Genomic DNA, 9,257 nt, shown 5'->3' on the forward strand with positions numbered 1-9,257 from the left:
TCGTTATTTGTTGGTGTTTGTAACCCTTGCACCATATTCTCGAAAGCCACTACTCGAACACGAAGCGCGTTGACTTCTTCTATTACACCGGGGTGATTGTCGGTTCGAACGAGCGGATAAATAAAATCTAGAATTTGATGTAGTATATAATCGTGACGAGATACTCTGGAAATGAGAGAGAAAATGGTGTTTCGAACCGATTCGCTGGTAAGTGCTTCAGGTTCATCGCCAAGAGGGCAATGTGGTGGATGGAAGGGATCACCTTCTTCTTGTCTCCAATTATTGAAGAGACTACGAACCTATCCCCAATTCATCCAGAATAGATGATGGCTAATTGGTTGATCCATTCCGGTCACACTGCTTTCGGAGCTTGAGTGGGATTCCATATCGGAATTCGAGGGACTTGAACTAATGACGAATTCCATTTCGTTCGAGTGAATAAAGGATTTTTCGATATGAAATGATTTTTCGCCTATCGGGTGGTATTCTAATTACATAGAATATCTATATATATAGTGCAAAAGATTTCGTAGATTACGGAGGAATTTACGTGATATGTCAGGCAAAGTTTACAGTAACAGATACGCTAAGATATGGATTAGCAGATACGCTAAGATATGAATTTTGTCTATACACTATTCATGAAATCAATGCAGTAAGACGTGTCTAGACTAAGAATGATAAGAAGGCAGTTTACGACAAAAATTATAAGCAAAACTTTTGACATGCAGACACGGTCGAAGTCCAGGCTCACTAATGCATCCTAACAATTATCAGTTAGACACACTAATGCAGACCAGGTTCGCTAAGACCACCGCTCTGATACCAACTGAAAGGACCCGTTCATATACATTATAAACGATTCACAATAGTTAATTACATCGCGAGGTATTTGACCTCTATATGATACATTTTACAAACATTGCATTCATTTTTAAAAGACAAACTTTCTTTACAACGAAAGTTGACGGCATGCACACCATTTCATAATACATCCAACTATAATTGACATAATAATAATCTTGATGAACTCAATGACTCGAATGCAACGTCTTTCAAAATATGCCATGAATGACTCCAAGTAATATCCTTAAAATGAGCTAATGTACAGCGGAATATTTCTTTAATACCTGAGAATAAACATGCTTTAAAGTGTCAACCAAAAGGTTGGTGAGTTCATAGGTTTATCATAACAATCATTTCAATATATTAATAGACCACAAGATTTTCGTTTATAAATATATGTACACTCGCAATTGTATAAAAGTATTCTATAAATTGTAGGCACCCGGTAACAAGCCTTAACGTTCATGCTTTACCCTCTGAAGTACACCAGATTAGGTGTGTTTAAAATAACCTCGAAGTACTAAAGCATCCCATAGTCAGGATGGGGTTTGTCAGGCCCAATAGATCTATCTTTAGGATTCGCGCCTACCGTACATAGACAAGTAGTTTAATGTTACCAAGCTAAGGGTATATTTCTGGTTTAAACCCACGTAGAATTAGTTTTAGTACTTGTGCCTATTTCGTAAAACATTTATAAAAAACAGCGCATGTATTCTCAGTCCCAAAAATATATATAAAAGGGAGCAAATGAAACTCACCATACTGTATTTATTAGTAAAAATACATATAACGTCATTTAACAAGTGCAAGGTTGGCCTCGGATTCACGAACCTATATTAATTATATATATTTATATGTTGGTCAATATTTGTCTAAAAATTTTTGGTCAAGTCATAGTGTACCACAATCCTAATGCTCGAGACTAATATGCAAAAGTCAACAAAAGTCAACATGACCCAAAATGACTTCTAAAATTTATACGTGTTTATTATATAACTTAACTATAGTCGTTTTATATATTTAAATATATTTATTAGATTTTATAATAATAAAATTCATTTATTAATAAAAATTTATATTAACGTTTATATATGATAAAATATACTTTTATATATCTTAAGTAGTAAAATTTATAAAGTTCACTTAATATCGTAAAACTATAGTGGTAAGTATTATTAATGTAATTATATTACGCGTGGTGAAAAATATCTTTGTATCCCCTATTTATTTGATAAAATAATATTGATCATAATAATAATAAGTAAAAGTTGTATTATTTTGTAATAATAATTATTATTATTCTATAAAAAAAAATAACAATATTTATATTTACTAAAAATGGTATTATGATAAAATGATAATACTAACATAATAGTAATAATGATATTTTATAATAACAATGATATTTCTATTAAAATAATAACGACGATAGTAATAATAATCATTTTAACAATAATACTAAAATTCAGCTGACTATAACTTCTAATCCGTTCATCGAAACCATTCGATATCTAAATGAAAAGTTCTTAATTTTTCGCTAGCTTTCCAATGACATGCATATCATATACCTTATCTTAGTAGCATATGTATCTAATTCAGGATTCAACAAACCTATCTAAGGACAATATCGAATGTACAAGCATGCATAATCCTATATACTCGAGCACTAGTCAGAGATACACTATTGATATATAAAAGTAAAGTTATGAGTGCTCACGTATCAATATTGAGATTCAATATTGTAGGAAAGTACGTAGTCGCAACGGAGATGATAAACACTAGATTGACCTCACGAGCATACCCATGAACCATACCCATCACCTCCATAGCTATAACCCATAATTTCCTTAGCTTCGACTCATTCAAAAAAACTATTTTGAAATCACTCGGACATCACTCTGTCGTAATATTTTATGTATACTAATAATATCTTGAAATAATACAGAGCAAATATATATATATATATATATATATATATATATATATATATATATATATATATATATATATATATATATATATATATATATATATATATATATATATATATATATATATATCGATTGAGAGAGTTTAGAGAAATATATTTTCAAGTTTCTATGAAATAATGAAACCTATTGAATTCTATCTATAATAGATTTTTGAATTATTAAAGTGAATTATTAAAGTGAATTATTAAAGTATGAATTATTAAAGTATGAATTATTAAAGTGAATTATTAAAGTTAAAGTAAAGTAAAAGTAAAGTAAAGGTAAAGTTAAAGTATAGTAAAAGTATAAAAACTATGTATGTATAATACGCGTATAAATATATATAATATTAATTTAAATCGTTATATATATTTAATGAAATAAAATATAAATATCGTTATATTTATTATACTGGTTAAGTAATGAGTTGTCAAAAGTGATTCTAGATATTTAGAAAAGTTATATACGTTTTAATAATAAAGTTCTTTTTAAACTGAAAACGTTTTTGTACGTTTGAAAATAGATTAATAGAATATTATGGAAACCAATTCTCCACTAGCTTTTGTCTAACTTTCGTAAATGACACTTTTTATTTTTATTTATAAAAAGCTTTACAAATTATTCCGAATATCGTTAAGAGGAATAGATTTTCTCAAATCATAGTGGACCTCTCAACAGAGACTTGTAATCATAATTCAATGTTTCTGATAATCCAATCATTTAATATATATTTTTTAATTTCGTCGATAATCATATTGAAACAAATACGTTCATATAAAGCATTATACGTTTAAATACTTTGTTGACATTTTCAATTTATAACATATACACATATACATACATATTCATATATGTTCATTTAATGGTTCGTGAATCATTGGAATTTGGTCGAGGTTTAAATGAATGTATAAACATAGTTAAAATCCTTGAGATTTAACTTAACAAACATTGCTTATCGTGTCAGAATAATATAAAGATAAAGTTTAAATTTAGTCGGAAATTTCCGAGTCATCACACTTGCGCCTTGCATCTTGCGAGGGCAACCTGGCAAAAAAAAATTTTTTGGGTTCCAGCGCAAGAAACTTGCTGGGAATGGGCATTTTGGCTATAATCCCCTTTTTTTGTTACCCGAAAGTATATATTTTCACTGATTGATTTAGTATGAATAAAACCACTTACATATGTGGATGGGCTTTAAAATAGTTTCAAACAACATGTATGTAGTAAACTATACTAGACATTGAATTCAATATATGGATGGAGGCTAAATTCATGTGAAACAAACTAAGTTGTAATTCGAATCTAAATCAAAATTCTCACTTAATTCACGAATCCCAATCACTAAGGTGGTGTTTGGTTCACGGATTTGAAATCCAAGATTTTCAAATCCCATGGGATTTTAAATCCTATAGGATTTAAAATGCTAGTATTTGAAATCCTATGTTATGTTTGGTTCATAGTTTTAATTCAAAGGATTTTAAACAGATATCGAAAATATCTCATCTTCTTTCTTTCTTCTGACTTCTGCATTCTTTCTTTCAAATGCTAGTATTTGAAATCTTATGTTATGTTTGGTTCATAGTTTTAATTCAAAGGATTTTAAACAGATATCGAAAATATCTCATCTTCTGTCTTTCTTCTGACTTCTGCATTCTTTCTTTCAAATGCTAGTATTTGAAATCCTATGTTATGTTTGGTTCATAGTTTTAATTCAAAGGATTTTAAACAGATATCGAAAATATCTCATCTTCTTTCTTTCTTCTCACTTCTACAATTAAATTTATATAATGACTTAATGAGCACCGCCATGGCCAATATCTTCAACCACCACCATCGCCATGGTCGAGATCTTCAACAACCACCACCATGGCCGAGATCTTCAGACCCATATGAATTTGATTTGTAAAATATGAAGTTATTAAGGTTTTGATTTGTAATATATAATGATATGATATATGTTACAACTGAGCATCAATTGATGTTGTTGTTTATATGATATATGTTAGGTAAAAATAAAATATTGAAAAAATAGAACTTAGCATGAACATGGGTTTGATAAGCACGAAGGTGGATTTTGTATAGAACTTTGTGAGGAAGAAGAAAAAAAGGTGGGTGAGTTTTGTAGAAGTTTGTGGGGAAGAAGAAAATATTGGTGGGTTTTATCTAATTTTTGGTACAGAGAGATTTGGGAATTGAAATCCCACCCTCACCCTTTGGATTTAAGAATCCCTAATTAAATTACAAATCTCTCTTCAAAATCCTTTAACCAAACATATCATTTCATGAGATTTCAAATGCAAATTCCATGAAATCTCACCAACCAAACGCACCCTAAGGAATTTAGTTTGATGGTCTACATGCACATATAAGATAAAAAATATCTGTAACAAATGAATAAAATAATAAATTTAATTCAAACAATAACTGATATTCATTGTGACGACCCGAAAATTTCCGACCAAATTTAAACTTAATCTTTATATGTTTCCGACACGATGAGCAAAGTCTATAACATTGAAATCTCCAAAAACTTTGAGCTATGTTCATGTATTCATTTACCCTTCGATTGCTCTCGATGATTCACGAACAATTAATTGTAAATAGATATGTGTTTATGTATATATAAATAACAATTCAAAATATAATTTGAAGTATTATATGTTGTTGTTATTAAAAATTAATAAAATAAAAATAGTATATTTAATTATTATTTAAAATATATCTCTATATATAAATAAAGTATATTAAATATAAATATTAAATGATTGTAATACTCGTTTAATGTTTCGATTGATATTAAACAAGTTAAATTCAAACTTATGTAATTTTAAAATAAACGGTGATACGAAAATGGGTTCTATAAATTTTAGGCTTATTAAAAATATTTTTAGGAACTATTTGTTAAGTTTTAACACTTTTTATATTTTACCCAGAATTGAGAGAGACAGTTGATGTAATTTTTATTTAATAAATTAATGATCAAATTTTATACCATAATGACAAAAATAAATAAAGATACTTAAATTAAAAATTTGGGACTTTTCTGAAAACTTTTATCCGCCATTGATTAACCATGGAGCACGATATAGCAATCCGTGAAAACTGTCGATAGAAATAAATCCAATTACTCGGTCGCTACACTATTCTTTTAGTTGATTTACTTATTCCCTGTCATTGTCTTGTTTTCATTCACTCACCACTTAATCTATATATATTTACATATATGTATATAACATACTTACACTTGCACATGGGATTTAAATCACAGACAACTATTTTCACCTTTATATATATGTGAAAGATACTTGTAACAAACACAATCAATAAACCAAATTACTTATTTCCTGGTCACTGTTTTTTTCCTTTTCTTGATTTTTCCTGATTACTAGTAGATCATATTAGCATATATATATATATATATATATATATATATATATATATATATATATATATATATATATATATATATATATATATATATATATATATATATATATATATATATATATATTCGGACCAATTAACATACATACATACATATCAATATTATATATATAATTATAGGAATAGACACCTACTTATAATTTTATCTCTTGTCTTTTGAGTCACCAAACAAAGAAGTGTCACGAGATATTTTTATATTCTGTCGATACTTTATTAATTTTATCAATCAACCACAGTAATCTTTTCTTATATACCATACCCTTTAATAACTTAAACACACTTACACTAACTCAAAATCATCGACCACCATTACCATCTTTTAACTTATCAACCCAAGAACTAAAAACCATTCCTGCTAGTTATTTCTATTCCTACTTTGATCATCAACGATCAACCCTTATAACCACCTTTAGGGTTATTTGAGTTAAATCAAACCATCACCAAAACTTCACTTTCGACCTCCAACTAAGTATCGAAAGCTGCAACTGCAACCTGCTCGATATGTTGCTACTATGCTGTCCGAAGACCACTATGGTTTTCTGTTCGTTGTTGATGACGAAGCAAGATCAAATAAACATCATCGAACCACCATCCTTGTTCTTCTATTCGACCAAATCCCTCTGAAACCATCATCCACTTGTTCTTCTTTCAATCACCATTCACCACCTTCATTATTATTTTTTTTCTTTTCCTCACCAACACCAACATCTACAACCCGCCATCATCACAGTGATCGAGCAAACTACTACCCCATTTGTTTCTGCTTCTTTTCTACGGACATTATGAACAACTGCCATTAACCACTTTATCGAAAGACCTACAACACCCATTTAATATTGTTGTTTAACTGATGCTATGCTTAAACTTTCCTGTTTCCTATTTCTTCGTGACACCACTAAACCCAAATACCACCATCACCAATCGATAAACCCATCGCCTTCTTCTTCCTTCACTTCCCTCACATCATGGATCATCTAGAGTCACCACCACGAACCACCAACAAATAATTCTGCTATTGTCTTCCCTTCAATTTCACGGTTATTATTTGACAAGATACCTCAAACTACAACCCACCGTTCACCTGCAAACACTACGAAACGATTCTGCTGCAATACATTTTTTTTCTATCTTTTCTTCTAAACCGCTGTTGCTGCAGTACTTTTCTTTCTATTTCATGGTTAAATGTAAATGATGATAATGGCTAGCAATACTATGATGATTCAGAGATGATGATTAAATGGTTTTCTTGATGGCCAACCAAAAACAAAAAGGGCAAATAAAGGGACGTGTTATTTTCTTTGTGATTAGGTAAAGTTTATGATGATGATGATGCGTTTGTATTTATGTTAACAGCTAGATCAAACCCCACACAAAAATTAACTTTACAGTTGTATTAACTTGTACGATACCTAAATGAAATTAGTAATTTAGTTGTTGGGCCGTAACGAAATTAGTCATAATTGTTGGGCCTTAAACTAGTTTAAGTCATTGGGCTGAGAATTTGTTCTAGTTATCGAGCCTAGTTTGTTAGTTGCTCGCATACTGCTGCGTCCTACCTTTCCAGATCTAATTCCACTTCTACTACAACATGATGATGATGTAAGAAAAACTATGATGGTGTATGATAGATTATATTAGATGAAATTGATTAGATGATATGGTTATAATAATAAGCATGGTGATATACATAGTAAAACGAGTATAATGATAAGATTGATGATGGTATGTTGATGTTAATAAGGATGATGAGAGAAATCGTGATGTTATATGATGGTCTCAAGATGTTGATGATGCGGTAGTGATGATAAGTCGATGCGGTTAGATGATAAGTATCGTGATTAGATGATAAGATGGTAATGATATAAAAGAAAGGATGATGATGAAGATGTTGAAATGGTTTTTATACATATAAATAATTAGGAACACGAATCTTACCAGAAAGTAACAAGCGGAGGAGTGGTTTTAGAGTGTGTCGGAACCTGGGCAATGGCGTTTTATTTTTTTGGAAAGCTTGATTCTTAAGGTAGTAATATTAGTAATTTTATTATTATTATTGTTATTGTTATCATTATTATTATTATTTTTATTATTATTATTATTGATATTATTATCACATCATTATTATTATTAAAGATAAGTATTAGTATTATCGTCACTATTAAAAATTATCATTTTTAAAAACTAACATTAGTATTATTATTATTAGAATTATCATTATTTTTATCATTATTATCTTTATTATTATTTTTATGATTATAAATATTAGTTTTATGAATATTATAATTATTATTATAATTATTATTATTATTATTATTATAATCTTTAACATTAATATTATTATTAGAATTAATATCATTACTATCTTTTTTACTATTACTAGTAACATTATTATTATTATAAGAACTATATAATTATTTTTACAAAATTACTATTATTATTATTATTATTATTATTATTATTATTATTATTATTATTATTATTATTATTATTATTATTATTATTATTATTATTATTGTAACATCCTTAATCGGGCCTAGATGTAAGATTACTAGATTGCCCTTAAGTTTGTATTGCGTTATTATATGTTTTTATTTTTATTTAATATTTACTATTAAATAATGATGTGGTTAGGACCATTTTGTGACAAGGGTTACAGAACAGGTTTGTTTATTTAATTTGGACTCCGTTTGGGTTGCCAAATGATCTACGAAAGATATCAGATAACTGATAAATACCCGTGCGCTGCACAGTGTGAGATTTTAACCCACTTTAGATGACTAGTGCTTCTAATTTCTTCATTTGGTTTCCAGATTATTCACACACACAAACACATACCTTACCTTCATCTCCTTCACCTAACAAACCCTAAATTCTAATCCTTGTTCTTGAGCTCAAATCGTTTACATCTTTGTGTTCCTTGTGATTTACTGATTCTATCAAGGTAAGAATCACAAGTTTTCATGCTTTAATCTTTGAGGAAATTGAGTTTTTGTATTA

This window comes from Rutidosis leptorrhynchoides, chromosome 7, assembly GCF_046630445.1.
Source record: "Rutidosis leptorrhynchoides isolate AG116_Rl617_1_P2 chromosome 7, CSIRO_AGI_Rlap_v1, whole genome shotgun sequence".
Lineage (NCBI taxonomy): Eukaryota > Viridiplantae > Streptophyta > Magnoliopsida > Asterales > Asteraceae > Rutidosis > Rutidosis leptorrhynchoides.